Below are 17,475 nucleotides of genomic sequence, written 5' to 3'. Positions count from 1 at the left end.
CCCCAATCCTCTTACCTCTGATTGGCAGGAAATCAGATTGGCCCTTTGGATTTTAGAAGAATCTGAGAGGCTTCTGTGGTGCCTGGAACGTAGGGGAAGGACACGGTCACCCCACACCACCTGGTCAGCACGGACAGCACCCCCCTTGTTCCTTGAAGCCACGTAAGTACTTCTGTTACTTCTGTTACTTCTCAATCTGGAAGATTTTTCCAGACCTCGGAACCTCAGTGCCCGGTGTCTCCAGGAACAAAATCCAGCAGCTTCTCTCTGAGCTTTTGTTACCATTCTGGGTGCTGCCAGGCAGAGGGTATGGGTCACTCTAACCTCCCTCTGCAGTTCGGGAGAGAAAAGCTCGGTCTTTACCTTTTCATGTTCTTCAAAGGCACTCTTCTCTCCCATTCTCCCTGGAACACTTAACATTGGCTCCTCCATGATTTTAGGCTTTTATGTGAGACAGAACGTGTTCTTGACAGTAAGCAGCTTCAGCTTTCCAGCAAGCAGCAAACTTCCCTTGGGGAAAGGGGGCCTCAAGATTTTACCAACAGCTTGAAATGGGGAGGAGAAAAAAATATGAGAATACTACCAGTCCAATTACCTGTGATTCTCATCTTTAAACATTTCCTTTTTTTTCTTTTTTACCACCTTCACGCATTTCATCCAATGCCCCCCACCTGCCTCCAATAACCAGCAATCTGTCCTCTGTATCTGTGAGTTGGTCTGCTCGTTTTTTAGATTACACATATCAGTAAGCTCACATGGTATTTGTTTTCTCTAACTTATTTCACTTAGCATAATCCCCTCAAGGTCCATCTATGTTGTAACAAATGGCAGGATTTCAGTCTTTTATGGCTGAATAATATTCCGTTATACGTAAGTATCACGTTTTCTTCATCCATTAATCTATCAGTGGGCATTTAGGTTGCTTCCATCCTTTGGCTATTGTGAATAATGCTGCAGTGAACGTGGAGGTGCAGAAATCCTTTTGAGTTAGTGTCTTCGTTTCCTTCGGTTAAATACCAAGAAGTAGAATTGCTGGATCATATGGTAGTTCCATTTTTAATTTTTTGAGGAAACTCCATACCGTTTTCCATAGTGCTGCACCAATTTATATTTTCACTTACACATTTCTAATATATTTTCTTGTCATATCTAAAATGCTTGTCAAGGTGATTTCTGTTTAGTGGAGTAGATAGAATATGAGTAATTGCAACACAAGGTGAAAAAGTAAAAAGTACCATATGAAAGACACCGATAGAGTTCTAAGGAAAAGCAAACAAACAAAAACCCTCAGGGCACCTCCTCATGGAACAGAAAGCTTGAAAATGGGTAAATTGGACACTTCAAGCAGAGAGAACACTGTGAACACAGGTATCGAGGTGGGAAATCACAAGTGTTTAATGTCTTGCTATGGAAAGTGTGGTCCATGGGCGAGCAGCCTCTGCATCGCCTAGAAGCTTGTTAGAAATGCAGAAACTCAGGCCTCCTCCAGACTGACTGAATCAGAATCTTCATTTTCACAAGAACTGCAGTGATTTGTAGGCAATTAAGGTTTGAGAAGCATTGCTCTAGGGTGGTGATTCTCAAAGCGTGACCTCAGACCAACAGGATCAGCTCCACTTGAAAATTTGTTAGCAATGCAAATTCTCAGGCCCCTCCCCACCCCAGACGTACTGAATCAGAAGCTCCGTGAAGGTGGTGCCCAGAAGGACGTTTTCCCAAGCCTACAAGGTGACTCTGGTGCATGTGCAAGTTGGAGAACCACTGCTCCAGAGCAGAGATTGGAAAACAAAACCTAAACGTTTCAGGCTTTGCGGACAATGAGGTCTCTGTCACAACTACTTAACTGCTATGGTAACAAGAAGGTACCAGTAGGCAACATGCAAACAAACAAGCATGACTGGGTTCCAGTGAAATTTTATTTACAAAATAGGTGCTGGCTTTGGCCATATCCATTGGGTCACATTTGCTTATAGCTGCCCTAAAACACGGACTTTGAAACTTGACTGTACATCTGAATCACTTGGGGGAGGGTCGTAAATCTTGATACCCAGTCCATGCCCCATACCAATTACAGCAACATCTTTGTGGTTGGGCTGAGAACTCGATATTCTGAAAAACTCTCCAAGTGATTCGAATGCATGGCTAAGGATGAGAATCAGACGCTATAGGACGTAATAGATGGGCCCAGAAAGAGGGTGTGAGAGGACCAAGGGAGATTAAGTATAAAGGATGGCTGGGAGCCTGAATGTGGAAGCCTTTTAAATGGGGATATTCCCCAAGCACCACAATCACACGGGAATTTTAATATCCATATAGGTCAGGGTGCGTATTTTCATATTTTCTTAACCACGTGTTACTGCATTTACACCATGATATTAAAAATGAGAAACGTCTGAATAAGGGATAGGCAAAATGGCCTTTAATTCCCCAACAGCGAAATCCTGTTAATACCTTGCCCTGTGTCAGCAAAATAATTGTGGTTCAAGTGAATATAAAATATTTCCATTCAATCTTCTCCCTCCTCCCTAAGGCAAACGCTTTCTTATCATGGAGAAACAGTAGTCCTCAAACTGTCAGACTGCATCAGGGGAGCTGAACAAGAATTATAAAGCCAGGCTAAATCAAGGCATCAGCTAAGAGGGTAAAATTCATTTGCAGGTGAGCTTTTTAGCCTCTTCTCTGACCAGAGCCTCCCTGGTGCTGCTGTGCAAATGCTGGAAGAGAAGAGGCCAACACTTTTGCAGGAGAATGAACTGAATTTCTTTGGTAGCAGAAGCTGTCACTGACTAACTCAAGTGAAAAAAAAAAAGCATTAGCTGAAAAGATCTGCAGTGGTCCGTAGATCTGGGTCTTTGTAACAGGATCTGTGGACGATCTCTTCATGGTGCTTCTTTCTAGGTGGATGAGCTTTGTCTACTTTCTGCCCTAGAGTTACTTCATCTAAGGTGTCAGTTTCAGGAAGAGACCATCTGATTGGCCAAGCTTGGGTCACGGGACCTTAATGAACAGTTCCACCTTGACTGATGGGTCCCCAAAGTCCAACTGGGATTCTTTCACCTCAAGAAGGAAGAAGAGATGCTAGGAAGGCAAAACAACAGATGTCCACTACAGAGGGCAAGAATCAGTATTTTTAAGCACTGCATCTAAGTGCAGTGTTTAAACTCTAACAGTTTGTCAGCATATCCACACATTGATCATGAGTCTGGAGTACACCATCTCTTAAAATTCAGAAAGGAAATTGCTCATTGAGTCATAAACATTGGAGCAGGAGTAATCTTAAAGATCCAACCCCTCATGTTACAGGGGAGGAAACTGAGGAAGATGGAATAACTTTCCCCTGCCTATTCCTATTTATATTTAATGTTATTCATGAAAAGCATACAATTAAACAAGAGTCCAAGTTAGACTCTTCTAGGTCATTCTGCCTGTGGTTGTGAAAGTGAATGTTTTTAATTTCCCTGAAGACTCTGTGCACACGTCATGGCTGCTCTTTTAAAGATGAAAAATAACAGGCTCTCACATTTGTCCAGAGGTTCTTATTAAAAGCACCAATTCCCAGGCCCCAGCCTCCAGAGATTCTGATTCAGTAGGTCCGAGTTAAGACCTAGGTCACTGCTTTTTTAAACGAGCACCTGTATACAGATGGTCTGTACATAACACCTGGAACAACAATGTGGTCCCACACGTAAATGTTTGCAGAGGCCAAAATGTAATATGAGTAAAGCTGGGTGGGTATAAGAGAATAATAAGAAGAGTTGAGGATGGTAAGTGGGTGTGTCCTATCGAAGGGTACTCAGATTCAGTCTATTTTTTTGAACACCTTGCAAACCGAACAAATTCTATTTGCAGGACATATTCTGCTCTCATAGATGCCATAAATTGTAAGCCCTATTAGTGCTTTCACAAGAATTTTATTATTCACTGAACTTCTAAGATAGATAAAACAACTATTATTCCCAACTCCATGAATAAAAATTGAAGAGAGAGAGAGACGTAAAGTAACCCACCCAAGGCTAATGGCATCTGCTGAATAGGTACACACATCTTCTAATTCCTAAACTTAGGTACTTTAAAATATACCCAAGTAATGCACCCCTGCCCCCTTTATTTTTTTTTAACTCTTCTCTGTGACGTAGTTTGCGTAAACAACATTCCTTTCAAATGTGATTATGTCTGTCCAATCACAAACAGAGTAGGAAAAAAAGCCTAGCTATTATTTTTTAAATATGTGAAAAGCATGTAAAACATACATAATCCTTAGGATTTTAAATCATGATACAAAGCTTGGCACATCATTATATAAAATTACTACATGCCTCTTTAAGATTGGCCCAGTTTTCATCATTTTACCCAATAAAGTTAATATATTATTTTTGTATCACAGCTGGATGATTTAGAAACACAAAATATGTTTGGCACAGATTCACAATTCCTTAATAAAATAAAAGACAAAGTCTCCACAGCAGTTAGAAAATAAATATAATTATTTATCTTGGCCAAAGACTCCGAATGTGCTATGTCAGACATTTAAAAAGCACTTTTCAAATAAGGTGGCTATTTGATGTTAAGCTTTGAAAGTGCTGGGCTGAGTCCCTCTCACAGTAATTGAAAATTCTGGGTGTGTGATTCAACACTTCAAACCATTGCAGTATTTCTATATGGTGCTGGAGTTGGAGAACAGAATTAGGACTAGGTTAGAGGTTAACTCTGTAACATCAATTTTTTACTGAACAAAGCTTGGTTCAGGAAACATGCTTTGACCTATCTTACCTTAAAATCTTGGTGATAATGAACCAAGTTATAACAAGGTTTTGCGGTACATAGAAGACCTTTTGTGGACGTTAGAATTGATCAAAGGAACAGAGAGAAATACAACCCCTTTGGTTACAAGGAAACATATACTTGTGGTTTTAATTGGATAAAGGTAGGATTCAATAATTACAAAAGTATATTAAAATAACACTTAAAATAAAGTTTTATAACAAATGAGAGAAATAAGTCATTTTCTAGAACATGTAAAGAGTGCTTAAAAATCAATAAAAATGTAAAAATCAACCAACTAGAAAGATGGTAAAAGGATATTGACAATTTACAAAAGAAGGAATCAAATGGTCAATACACAGATAAAAAGGTCTTTCTTTCACTAGAAATGAATTAAATTCACATTGAAACCAAAATATGATATTTCACCTATCAAAATGGTAAATATTGTTTAAAAGATATTTGAGGGAGGAAAATGTGCAGTGAAATAGGAATTATGAAATAATGCACGTGGAAGTTAAATTTGGTACAATAATTTTGGAAAGCAATTTTACAAGTTATATCAAAATTTTAAAATGTCTTTACCTATAAGAAGATATTATAAATAAAACACTAGAAGTACAGGCCAATATTAATTTATAATAATACCTATTGCAGTATTTTTTATAATTGGAACTACCTTAAATATCCAATGGAAGATTATTTAAATAATCCAAGGTGTATCAATATGGTGAAATATTATATACCTATTTCAACAATCAGATTTTCAAAGAATATTGAAAACTTTGGCAAAATTCCAATCACTTAAAAGGAAGGATATAAAATGGTATATACAGTATAATCTTAATTTTGTTTAAAATATGTATTCTGTATTAGTGTGCTCAGGCTGCCATAACAGAATACCATAGGCTTGTGGCCTGAATAACAAAAAATTATTTACTCACAGTACTGGAGGCTGGAAGTTAAAGTTCAAGGTGCCATCAGGCTTGATTTCTGCTGAGAATCTCTTCCTGGCTTGTAGATGGCCCCTTCTCACTGTGTCCTCACAAGGCCTTCCCTCGTGCATGCACACTCCTGGGGTCTCTTCCTCTTCCTATAAGGAAACCAGTCCTACTGTATTAAGGCCCCACCCTTATGATCTCATTTAAACCCACACCATTCAGCAGCTCTCTGACATCAGCTGGATGTGGTACAATTCAACTCAATTCTGACACCATTTGCCCATAGAGAGCATTTGATTCCACAGGTTGTGGGCTCAGTCCCACACGACCACCCATCTTCAATCACAAGTTCCAGGTTGTTACCTGTGCTTCTGATCAAATGGCTAAAAGTCAGAGGTTCCCATGACCGCTTTCTTGGATTGAATTAATTTGCTAGAGCAGCTCAAAGAGCTCAGGAAACCAGTTTACTCATGAATCAACAGTCAGATGAAGAGATACATAGGGTAAGGTCCTGAACAAAGGAGCTGCTGACCTTGTGCAGTTTGGGGCCAGGCATGGTGGCACGTGGAAGCTTTCTGGTTCACCAACCTGGAAGCTCTCTGTACGCTCTCCTTTTTTGGATTTTTGTGGTGGCTTCATTACATAAGCATGACAATTAAATCATTGGCCATTGGTGATTGATTCACCCTACAAGCCCCTTTTCCCTCCCCTGAAACCAGGGGATGGTACTGAAAGTTCCAACCTTCTATTCCAGGTTTGCTCCCCCGGCAACCATCCCCTATCCTTACATGAGGTCCAAAAGTCACTTCACTAACATAACAAGAGATACATTTGCCCCTCTCAACACTTGGGAAATTCCAAGGGTTTTAGGAGCTCTGTGCCAGAAATGGGTCTAAGACCAAATATATGTTTCTTATTATAAATCACAATATCACAATTCACTTTGAGAATATGTAAACATGCTGTTTCTCATCAAACTTTTACCCAGTATTTTTAGCCAGTGGATTGATGATTCTTAGCTGAATCAATTATTACTATGATGGTTACCAAATGGTGATTTCTCTAATTTCATCATTCATTCCACATTGATTAGTTGGCATTCTATCATAAGGAAGAGCTTTTACTTCTCCCCTATTTATGTATTTATTCATTTGTATCAGTACTGACTCATGGATTCTTATCTTATTCAATAGTATTTAATAGGTTCTAGTCTGCTATTATTTTGATGTTCAAATGGTCCCAATTGCTCTCCCTTTTTATATTTTCACTTCTCCTGTTGCTTCACTCTCCTCTTTTTCTTAATCTCTTCTCCAGTCACATATTTCCCTCTTTCTCTGTTTCTCACCTGCCATCCCCTTGGTTTCCTATCCCCACCCTACCACCTCTACTTCTTTAGTTTTGGTTCTAAGCTCATTTTTCTCCTTTATTCACTGGCTGGTCTGAAATGCATGGAGCTTCTCTTTCATCACAGCTTTTCTCCCTCATTTCCTTGGAAGTGCCCCAAACTTCGATTGCTACTGGAGCAAATCTAGTAGTTTCAAAAGATGGTACTTCTCTTGATCTAATCGTAAAGATGCCAACTGCAGTTAAGTGTCTCAGTATTTCCAAGGGTTTATAACTTAGCTATAAAAATTCACTTTAGGCTAGAGCTTGACATATAATCTTTCAGCCCAAGTGTGAATTTCTTTAACCGTTTTCCCTTTAATCCAACACCACTTGATTCAATGTAGCTTTCATCCTCTAATAATATATGTTCATGAGTTATTACTGCATCAATACAAATCATGTCCTTTGCTGAAGTAATTACTGCGGGTAAATAAGAAAAAGGATACAACGTCCGTGGTTCAAGGGTTATAAGATGAAAAAAGTATTGATCTTCTGTGATGCTTTCTCTTCTATCTATCCTTTGACCTGTAAACCCCCAAAATATGAATCCTGAAAAAAAAATCTAATGTTTAAAAAAAGATAATATGTTATTTTTAAGATACTAGCTTCTCTGGGAGCAGACTGGGTCCAATTTTTGTTTCATGATACGGCTTCAAATTAAAGGACTTAACCTGACCAAATAATTGGTCAGCTATTGTATTTTTTGAAGTAGGTAAACAGAATTTGTAGAAGGAAAATACTTAGGAATATTTTTTGTGGGAGACTGAGTAACTAGCTGAGCAGCTGTGGACAAATGTTAGGGAGAGAAACATGCTATGGGAGAGAAAGGGTTGAATATGAAAGCAGGAGCCTGGGATTCCAGGCTTGGTTTACTCACCAACAATCGGAGTACATCAATCACTTCAGCTCTCCCCTGATTCACTTTTCCTCATCTGTAAAAATAGGTAGTTTGGGACACAATGACCCTTAAGGTCCCTTCTAACTCTAATATAGTTCTACAATCCTTCAGATCCATGAAAACAAGTGCTCTCTCAGTTAGTTTCAGTGGATAAAGCAAGTCTAGCCTAGGTTTGGGTGCGATGAAAAGGGTAGGATTGGAGGCATTTCAGCCAGAGCAATTGATTTAACTAATCTAGGAAAGAAAGAAAAAAGAATAAAAACTAGGGCAATTTTGGTGGGAAAAGTTGTTTACTGATTTGCCTAGTTACTTGTTTAAACTCATTTAATCCATTTGATCAAAGTGGTCTCCTGTGTATATCGTCTCAAAGGGCAGCTGGAGGTAGAACTGTCTTTGAAATTGACTGTGCATACTTTTCTCTCTTTCTAGTCCTTTACCATCATATGTATAGGAGGAAGGATGCTCTTCCTGGATAGAAGGAGAAGTGTTCAGGAATCTTGTAACAGAATCATCCATTGAACCTAACATAGTGCCTTAGGCTTAATGGGCACTAAATGGATATCTATTGCATTGAATTACACCCAATCTAAATAGTAGCCCTCTTAATTCTTTTATAGTTTCTTTGTGTTTCTTTCTCTTTGTTTTTCCACCTCTTTAAAACAAAGGGTGGTCTCAAGCATGTCATTGGTGCTCTTATAGTGTTACTCTATGCTCTCTCCCTAAATGATTTTGACCTATTTTCTGGTTTCATTTACCTCCTGAATGCCAATGACTCCTAAATCTTTATTTCTGAGCAGACTAAACTTGAATTTCCAAGTCCCATTTTCAACCAGAGACCCATCAGCGTCATAAACTCAGCACGATAAAAATGGAAATATTTGTTTTCACCAGGACATAAAGCGGTCTGTGTTGTGGTTAAGGTGATCACCTTTTGCCTGGTGAGTTGGCTGGACACTGTGGTATCATCTTGGATTTCTCTCTCTACTTCCTCTACTTTTTCCCTTCCCTAAATCTAATCAGACTGCATATACTAGTCAAGTTGATCTCCACTTCAAGATTCCTGTATTTAAATTCTGGCTCTGACAAGAGCAAAGAGACCCTAAGCAGGTGGATTTAACTCTTAAATTTTAGTTTCTTTCTTTATTGGTCTATGGTGAGGATTATAGAGGATAATGCAAGTGAAGTACTTACCTCAACTCTTGGCACATAACAAGCACTCCATAAATATTGTTATTATCTTTGCTTTTATTATACTTTCCTTTGGCCTCTGCAATCCCTTGACATTCCTGTTTTACCTCCTTGGGGCATGTACATCAAACTGTCCTGTAGTATCATTTGGCGTTCATGTGCCAGTTTTACCCAGGATAGTATAAACTCCTAAAGTCCTAGGCTGTGCCCTCTGTGACCAGCTTTCCGATGAACAGAGAAGGCGCATGGAGGACCATGTCTTAGGGGCAAACTTCTCCTCTTGCTACATTTCAGTGACCAGGATTAGTCACAGGGCTTTGCCGTGGTGAGAGAGGGCAAGGACTTTTCTTCCTGAGGACCCAAGAGAGAAATAAAAAGGGGTGGAGAACGCACAGCACTATCCCACGGGGGGGGGGAATGGACACAAAAAGTGAAAGACGAGGTAAAGATAATATAATTTTCTTCCCCCCAGATGTCTACAGGTCTTTAATGTAATGTCTACAGTGTCACAAACTTCAAACATTCCAGACACACTAAGTTTTACATTATGTTACGTAGCATTATTACTTTTTCTTTGTACAGATTTTTTTTTTTTTACTAAATATGTTTTTTTAAATAGATTTTCTGTCACTGCTGTAAATGGAAAACCAGTATTTTTCTAATCTGCATTAAAATAAATCATAAATACTAAAATAAATTCCTCCCCGTCTCACCTAACACATTGTGTACATCACTAGCGAGCATTCTACACTTGGGGAAACACTGCTTTAGTGAAGGAGAAACACACACATGTATACCCATCTCAGATGAGGAATGTTTACTGTTCAACACATGTGTTAAAGAAATACATACCACGGAAGAAATTCAACCCTGGAGACTTCTTCCTAAAGGAGGATTTTTCTTTTCTTTTTACCCTCTTTCTCTCTTTCCTCTTTCTACCATTCCTTCTTTCTTTCTTTATTCCTTTCTTCATTTCCTTCTTCCCTCGCTCCCTTCCTTCCTTTCTCCCAGTCTTTCTGTTAGATTTTGAAGAGGATAAAGCAGGGCAAGATCTGGGGAGAAATACGGGCTTTCTTAACTCCCCGCAGTACTTTTCTTGAGCTTTAATGAATTCTGATCATGAGGGCAACAGCCCAGGAGAATTTAAAAACCCTGTCCAATTAAATGCCCTTTTAAGCTCTGGGATGACCTCACAACTCCCCTTCCCACCCCATCCCCATGCCATCTTCATTCCCCAGAGGCAGCCTCCTCAGCACGCGGGGCTTCTCGTCACCATCTGCGACCCCTCTTCAGAACAGAAGAATGGGAAAATGTTTCCTCTCTGACCGTAAGTGTTAACAGGAGCAGAATCGGTCAAGGCCCTTGAGTGGCAGGTCAGATCACACCTGTCAACCTTGGCCACAGGGCTGCAAAGCTGGAGTTGTTATATTTACCTGCCCTCAATTATGCTGAAACAGGAGGAAAGCCTTCTAGCAAGGTCTGGATTCAGTACAGTGATCAAAACCACTCAGTGAGAGTGCTTGTGAAAACAGTTCATTTTCCTATCAACAGCGTTTTACATTTATCCAGTAAATTTTATCTGAACCCTCCAACTCTAGTAAAATACAGCAAAGCGTAATAAATTTCACTTTATGGGTTTCACAGTTTGAAAACTGCTTCAGGGCAGTCTGGTTACTGAGCGGACCCAATGGGAGCAATTTCCAAGGGTTGTTTTCTGCACACAGGGAGCTCTGGAGACGACCCGATACCCCTTGGTGCCCAGTCCACTGAGGTGAGGCATTGCCCCCGACCTGGCCATCGTTTAAGGCGTGATACACGTCCTGTGTGTATACCTGCAAAGCTGGATTTAAACAGTGAACAAAGAGAGCAATTAAATTAGAAAGCAAAGGGCTGCTAGCTTGCCTGGGCAACGAGCAAATGAGCTTCATTAAAGACTGGGATAGGGCTTCCCTGGTGGCACAGTGGTTGAGAATCTGCCTGCTAATGCAGGGCACACAGGTTTGAGCCCTGGTTTGGGAAGATCCCACATGCCGTGGAGCAGCTGGGCCCCAACACAGCCATAAATAAATAAAAATAAATAAATAAATAAAAATTAAAAAAAAAAAAGACTGGGAAAAAGTCACTGACATACTACAACATAGCTGACTACCCCAGAAGGTCCCTAGGTCTTTTTCTCTTTTTTCCAAGGGGTTTTCAACTGGGAGTAAATCAAATAACATTTCTTAAAGGAAACTATTCCAACTGCCCCCCAACCAAAAATGTATCTGCAATTTACTCGGAGGCAGGCTTTCTTATTTTCAACTGGCCTTTCATTGACTGTTTTCCTTGTCTTTACAAATTGTTAAGATTTGAGAAGTTCTCCTACCTTAACGAGGCCTGGTCACTGTAGCATTTTGCTCCACATAGGACCTCCCTCTCTCTCCCCAGACTTCAACCATCAAATTGTGATTCCTATCATCTTTTGTTTCCACTTTTTTCCAAATCAGTTAGGATCCATGTTGAATCCTTGAGATGAAGCCACACTTGAAAGTCTTTTACCTTCATGTGATAATACCACCATGTATTGTCAGTCACAGTTGGAAGCACTTCATCTATATAACTTGGTTTCATCCTCACCAGGAGCCCATGGGGTAGAGCTTTTCTTCTAGTTCCTTTAACAGGTAAGGACACTGAGGCAGAGGCCAGTCACAAAGCTAGCAAGTGGGAAAGCCAGTATCAAACTCAGTTACTCTCACTCTTATCTTGGGGTCTTATCCTGAGGCTGTACTTCCTCCTGGGGAGTGCCTGGGTGGTGGGCACAATGTTCCCTGTGTCAAAGCAGCCAGAGGCATGAATTGGTAAGAAGGAGAGCTTTAATTTTGACCTAAGGAGGAAGGAATTGTCTTTGGAGAATGGAAGGAGTCTGAGGCAAAAGGGGTAGAAGAAGGAATGAGTCCAGATGAATGCTTGAACACCTTGGAATAGAAGGTGGAGGGCGAGAACCTAGAGGTTCTGGTTCCATGAAGGACTGGGAGACTTTGTGTTTCGGGAATCAAGTGATGCAGTTGAGCAGAGGTGGGGAGGCTGAGCAGGAAAGAGTTTGGATGATAGGAATCCACTCCTTCCACAGCACGGCCAATTCCCTCCAGCCACAGGTCATAGGCATTCCCCCCGAGAAAGCACCAGCAGAAGCAGTTGTAAAGCAAATGACTTATGTGGCCTGCAGACATTCTCATTGCTCCCCAGAGAAGCTTAGGCGCCCCCACTTCCCCCTTCTATGTCTTCTAACCTAACCCTGTTTTATATTCCTGGGTAGTAATCATCACTGCTTGATATGAACATACTTATCTTGTTTTCTCACCTTCCCTCTCACTGAGATGTCATCTTTGCGAAAGCAGGGACCGTATTTGTCTTGTTTTTTGATTCTCAGTGCCTGGCATATGGTAAGACCTTAGTAAATATTTGTTGAGCAAATGAATAAAAGACCTAGAAAGCCAAATCATAAACCCATAGACCAATTTGTCCCTAGGTAGACAGGAGATGCACCTGGAACTCCCAGAAATAATTCAGAGATGGTCAATTGGCATAGGGGTGGAGGTTGAAGGTACCGAGACAGAAGTCCTAAAGTAGGGACCAAAAGGCATCATCATTTTGGAATAGTAAAGACTTGAACAGTTTATTACAAACATCATCTCAATATAATTACAACGTGTAATTATACATCACCATTTCGTTTTTGCAGATGAGAAAGCAAAGGCTCATAAAAAAACTAAATAAATTACTTGCCCCTGGTCCTATAGCTAGTATCTGGGAGAACAGCCATTTGAAATACTGTCTAGCTGTTTCTATAGGTCATGCTATTTTCATTACACCACATTGGTTAACGTCTATCCTTGGGCCTGTTCCCCGTCCATGAGGGGGATGTAGGGGAAGAGACAACACGTACATAAATCTTTCAGAAGAACAGCTGCAGCTTGTACCATGCAGAGCCCAAATTAAAAAACAAAACAGAAGCAAACATGGCCGAAGGTCATGGCCTTTGCCTGCCAAGGCATAGCCAAAACATAAAGGAGATCTCTTTGATGTAGGTGATCTTAAATGATCTCTTCATGGTCAGCTTATGACATAAAAATGTTTTTAAGCTGCAGTTACACAAAAATGATATTGAGCTATCATATTTCATGGCCCACATAACTGTCTAGGTACCAGAGCATGTGACTGATAAGGTCACTTGAAGGAGACTGTGGTGTTGAATATGTGAGGTCTCCTTGTTTAAAGCTAGCTTCTTTTTATTGTGGTTGACAATCAAAGGATTTGCCCAGTTTTCACTATCCTTGAAATATCTTTTCAGTCATCAATGATGGAGTCTTTGTCCCATCTTTCTTTCCCTCACAACTCCCATGAGAACGCTCAACCTTGTTTTGCTGGTGCAAAGAGAGTCAATGAGTAGTCAATGGTTGTAACTAATCAATTCCTTATCCCCAATTCAATTTCAACATTGGAGAATGAGGTGACTTTTAAAAGACCAAAGGGAAATACTTTTACGAACATTCCAGAAACTGTACACAGGATTCAAATGAAATCTTTAATCTTTTCTATGAAATTCCATTCTGTAGATAATTCTTAAAAAAGTAATACTAAAAGCAGAAGAAGTCTTATGCAAAAAGCTCTTTATCAGAATAGTACTTATGGTATTAGAAAATTGCAACTAAACGTCTATAGCAGGTAAAAAGATATGTAAGTTACAGTTACATCCATATAGGGGATATTATTTAGCAATTAAAGGGATTATGAAATAACATAACAAGGAATTGCCCATGTTAAATGTCAAATGGAAAAAAAAGCAAAAAATAAAAGTGAATATTAGGTATCAGAGGAACTATAAAAAATAATTTTATTACATGAAAAAAAGATTGGAAGAAAATACGCCAAAATGTTTAAAGGGCTAGATTTGTGTTTTGGGACTATAGATTATTTTTCTTTCTTCTATCAGCCCATCTGCATTTCTAAGATATGCTTTATGTTTATACGAGATAAAGTACTCTAATAAAATTTATTTTTTTAACTGCATTTTTTGAAAGAAAGATTTCCAGCCCTCCACTAGGAAAACAAATTCATATCAAATAATTTGTATTCCTTAAAGATTATGGCTTCAGGCTGAGGAGCAGTCTGCATGAGAAGAATCACCCAACCTCTTTTAGAGCACTGTATATGAACTGCCAGATATCTCTGAACATCCTTGAAAGATGCAGGTGCTTTTTAGAAGTGTCCCTCATCTCAAAAGAAACTGGGAATTAACAGACCACAGTTCTCATATCTGAGTTACATTAGTTACATTGCTAAATGAGAGAAGATGCTGGGGGTGGTAACCAGAATTCTAAGATGGTCCCCAAAATTCTTGGCCTCTGGTATGTACAAAGCTGCTCCCAGTTATTCAATCAAACACTAATCTAAGTGTTGCTGTGAAAGGATTTTGCAGATGTAATTAAATTCTCCAATCAGGTGACATCAAGATGCAGAGAGGTGGCCTGATCTAATCATATAAGCCCTTTAAATCTGGATCTAGAGTTCAGAAACTGGGAAGTCAGAGATTCTGTGCACAAGAAAGATTTGACATGGCTTTGCAGACTTGAAGATGGGCCATGTGGAGGAATGTAGGCAGCTCTAATAGCTGAGAGTGGACCTCAGCTGACAAACAGCAGGGAAACAGGGACCTACCTCAGTTCTACAGCCTCAAGGAACAGAATTCTGCCAACAACCTGAAAAAGCTTGGAAGTGGATTTTTCCTCAGAGCTTCCAAATAACAGCCCATTCTGGGCTCTACACTGATTTCAGCCTGTGAGACTAGGCTGAGGACCCAGTCATGCTGTGCTGGACTCCTGACCTACAGAAGAAATACATATTGTTTTAAGGCCCTAAGTTTGTGGTAATATGTTACTTAACAATACAAAGCTAGTATAATGGGTACAGAGTATTTATAGTGAATGAAGGAAGTTTTGAGCTATACAGAAAAGGAAAATTTTCCTATCTTACCCTCACCCCCAATCCATTTCCCAAACGCATAATTCGCTCCAGAACATTCTGCAGAGTGTTGATGATGATGGTTTTTCTCCTTTACAGAGGTTCAATACTAAGGAAATAAATAATGGTCATAATACTAATAATAGATAACACACAGTATTAGCATTTTGCTAAACACTTTATTCGCATTCTCTCATCCAATTCCTATGACAATCATTTTAAGACAGGAATTATTATTATCTGCATTTTTTCAGGTGAGGAAACTGAGGCTTAGAGAATTATAGGAACATAAATCTGTCTGATTCTAAACCCTTTGGCCTGGTGGGGAGTTATCAATGGTGTTCAAAGAATTCACTGTTCTCTTTGTGTTTCATGTACTCAGGTCTGGTGGTAAACATGAGAAACTGAGAGAAAGGAATGTATAAAGGAGATGGCAACAATTTAAAATCTCAAAATGAGGTTGATTTAAAGTGAAATTTGGCAACTATTGCACAAAAAAATTTTTAAATGCATTTTCCTTAGCAGGATAGATAATGCAATTGCTTAAATTAAATAATTGTCTAGGCTTGGTTCACTAAGATTTTTCAACTATTTTTTATCTGTGGGATTTTGAAAAATATCAGGGAAGTTTATTTGCTGAGAGTTAAGAGTCAATCACTTAAGTAGAAATTATAGATTCATTGAGAGGGACATAATAATCTGATTCTCTTTATTACATTATGGTAGTGCAGATATTTTAAAAACCAGGAAGTAAATTCTGTAGAGTAAAGCAACTCAAACACACATAAAAAGCATTAGAAGTAATTGCCACTGTTGACCAGTGAATAGAAAGAAGGATCATGTATCTCAGAAGGGCCAAGTGTGAGGAACTCACCCAAGAGCATGCTGTCCAGTAAAAATAGAATGCAAGATACAAATGTAATTGTAAATTTTCTAGTAGCCACATTTAGGAAAGCAAAAAGAAGTGAAATTAACTTTAGTACTGTATTTTATTTAACCTAATACATCCAAAATGCTATCATTTCAACATGTAGTTAGTATAAAAAATATTAATGAGATATTTTGCATTCTTTTCCATACTAAGTCTTCAAAATCTAGCACGCATTCTACACATAATACTTCCATTCAAACTAGTCACGTTTCAAGTGCTCAACAGCCACAGGTGGTTACTGGCTCTCCTTGTACTGGACAGCACGGCTCTAGCGTGTGGGTTCTCCTTGGGGGGTGAAGCCTTACACAAGGGAGCAAAGTTGAAATTGATTCTAGGGGATAGGGACCTTAGTTGTTTTATGTATAAAACACAGATATAAATACAGGGCACAAAAAGATATATAGATCATCTGTGGTATTAAAATTTTGTGGAGAGGGTGTGTATTCAGGGCCCTCCAGAAAAACAGAACCAGTAGGATATATGTGTATATATATATAGTATAGCTGAGGGCTGACCCTTCTCATTCTGAAAGGATAAAATGCCATGGAAGATCAACTGAAGTAGTTTTGGAGCAAAGCACGAAGATCAAGCTCATGTTCCCCACAGCTGTGCTGTCTGATATGGTAGCCACTCTCTAAAGGTGGCAATTTAAATGTAAATTAATTGAAGTAAAATTAAATTAATAATAAACGTGGCATTAGCCACATTTCACGTGGCTACATGTGGCTAGTAGCCAGAGTATTAGATAATGTAGTACAAAACTTTTCATCATTGGGGAAAGTTCTATTGGGCAACGCTGGTCTAGAGCGTGATGAGTCAGCATTCAAATCCCACTCCCTCACTTGCTATTTGTGTAACCTTGGGCAAGTTGCTATACCTTTGTCTCTGTTTCCTTACCTGTAATGTGAGCTAATGATAAAGTATCTATCTCAGGATGTTTTGTGGGAAGTAAATGAGTTAATGCATGCCAAGAGGCTAGAAGTGCCTGGGATATAATTAAATATTTCATAAATGGTACTTGTTTTTTTGATTATTGCCTTTCTATTGAGGGTTTTTTGGGGGGGGTGTTGTTTTCTTTTCTTTTCTTTTTGCTTCGGGTGACATTTGTAGTACTACTTGACCTGAAAAAAAAGAAATATAATGCCCACCCACCCAGATAACTTAATTTTTGCAGTTTAAATTAAATCATCTTGAAATAACCTCAGTCATTTGAGATTTTCTCTTGGTGACTCCATTATTATAGTATTTAAAATATGATTTTCATTTTGGACTGTTTCAGTGACAGAGAACTCACCCTCATCAAGATTTTAATTAATGCCTCAAATACTGCTGTACTATCATTTCATCAGTGTCATAATTTAGCTGTTATA

At 39.1% G+C, this 17,475-nt stretch overlaps 1 long non-coding RNA gene across 8 annotated transcripts in view; it reads right to left on the bottom strand.

Annotated features, from left to right (window-relative positions):
• Positions 1–204: 204 nt before the first annotated feature.
• LOC309606579 overlaps positions 205–17,475 on the bottom strand; it is a 40,567-nt gene continuing 23,296 nt past the window's right edge. For 2 of the 8 annotated variants that reach the window (XR_014231942.1, XR_014231949.1), the window contains 2 exons: positions 5,706–8,020; positions 205–545 (listed from right to left, as the gene is read on the bottom strand). This is a non-coding gene — a long non-coding RNA (uncharacterized lncRNA). The remainder of the gene's footprint in view (positions 546–5,705; positions 8,021–17,475) is intronic. The other 6 variants (XR_014231946.1, XR_014231948.1, XR_014231944.1 and 3 more) reach the window with 6 other exon arrangements.

Source organism: Balaenoptera borealis (genome assembly GCF_965194805.1).
Source record: "Balaenoptera borealis genome assembly, chromosome: 11".
Lineage (NCBI taxonomy): Eukaryota > Metazoa > Chordata > Mammalia > Artiodactyla > Balaenopteridae > Balaenoptera > Balaenoptera borealis.
Note: the sequence above shows the minus strand (reverse complement) of the source record. Positions and strands in the feature narration are given on the sequence as shown.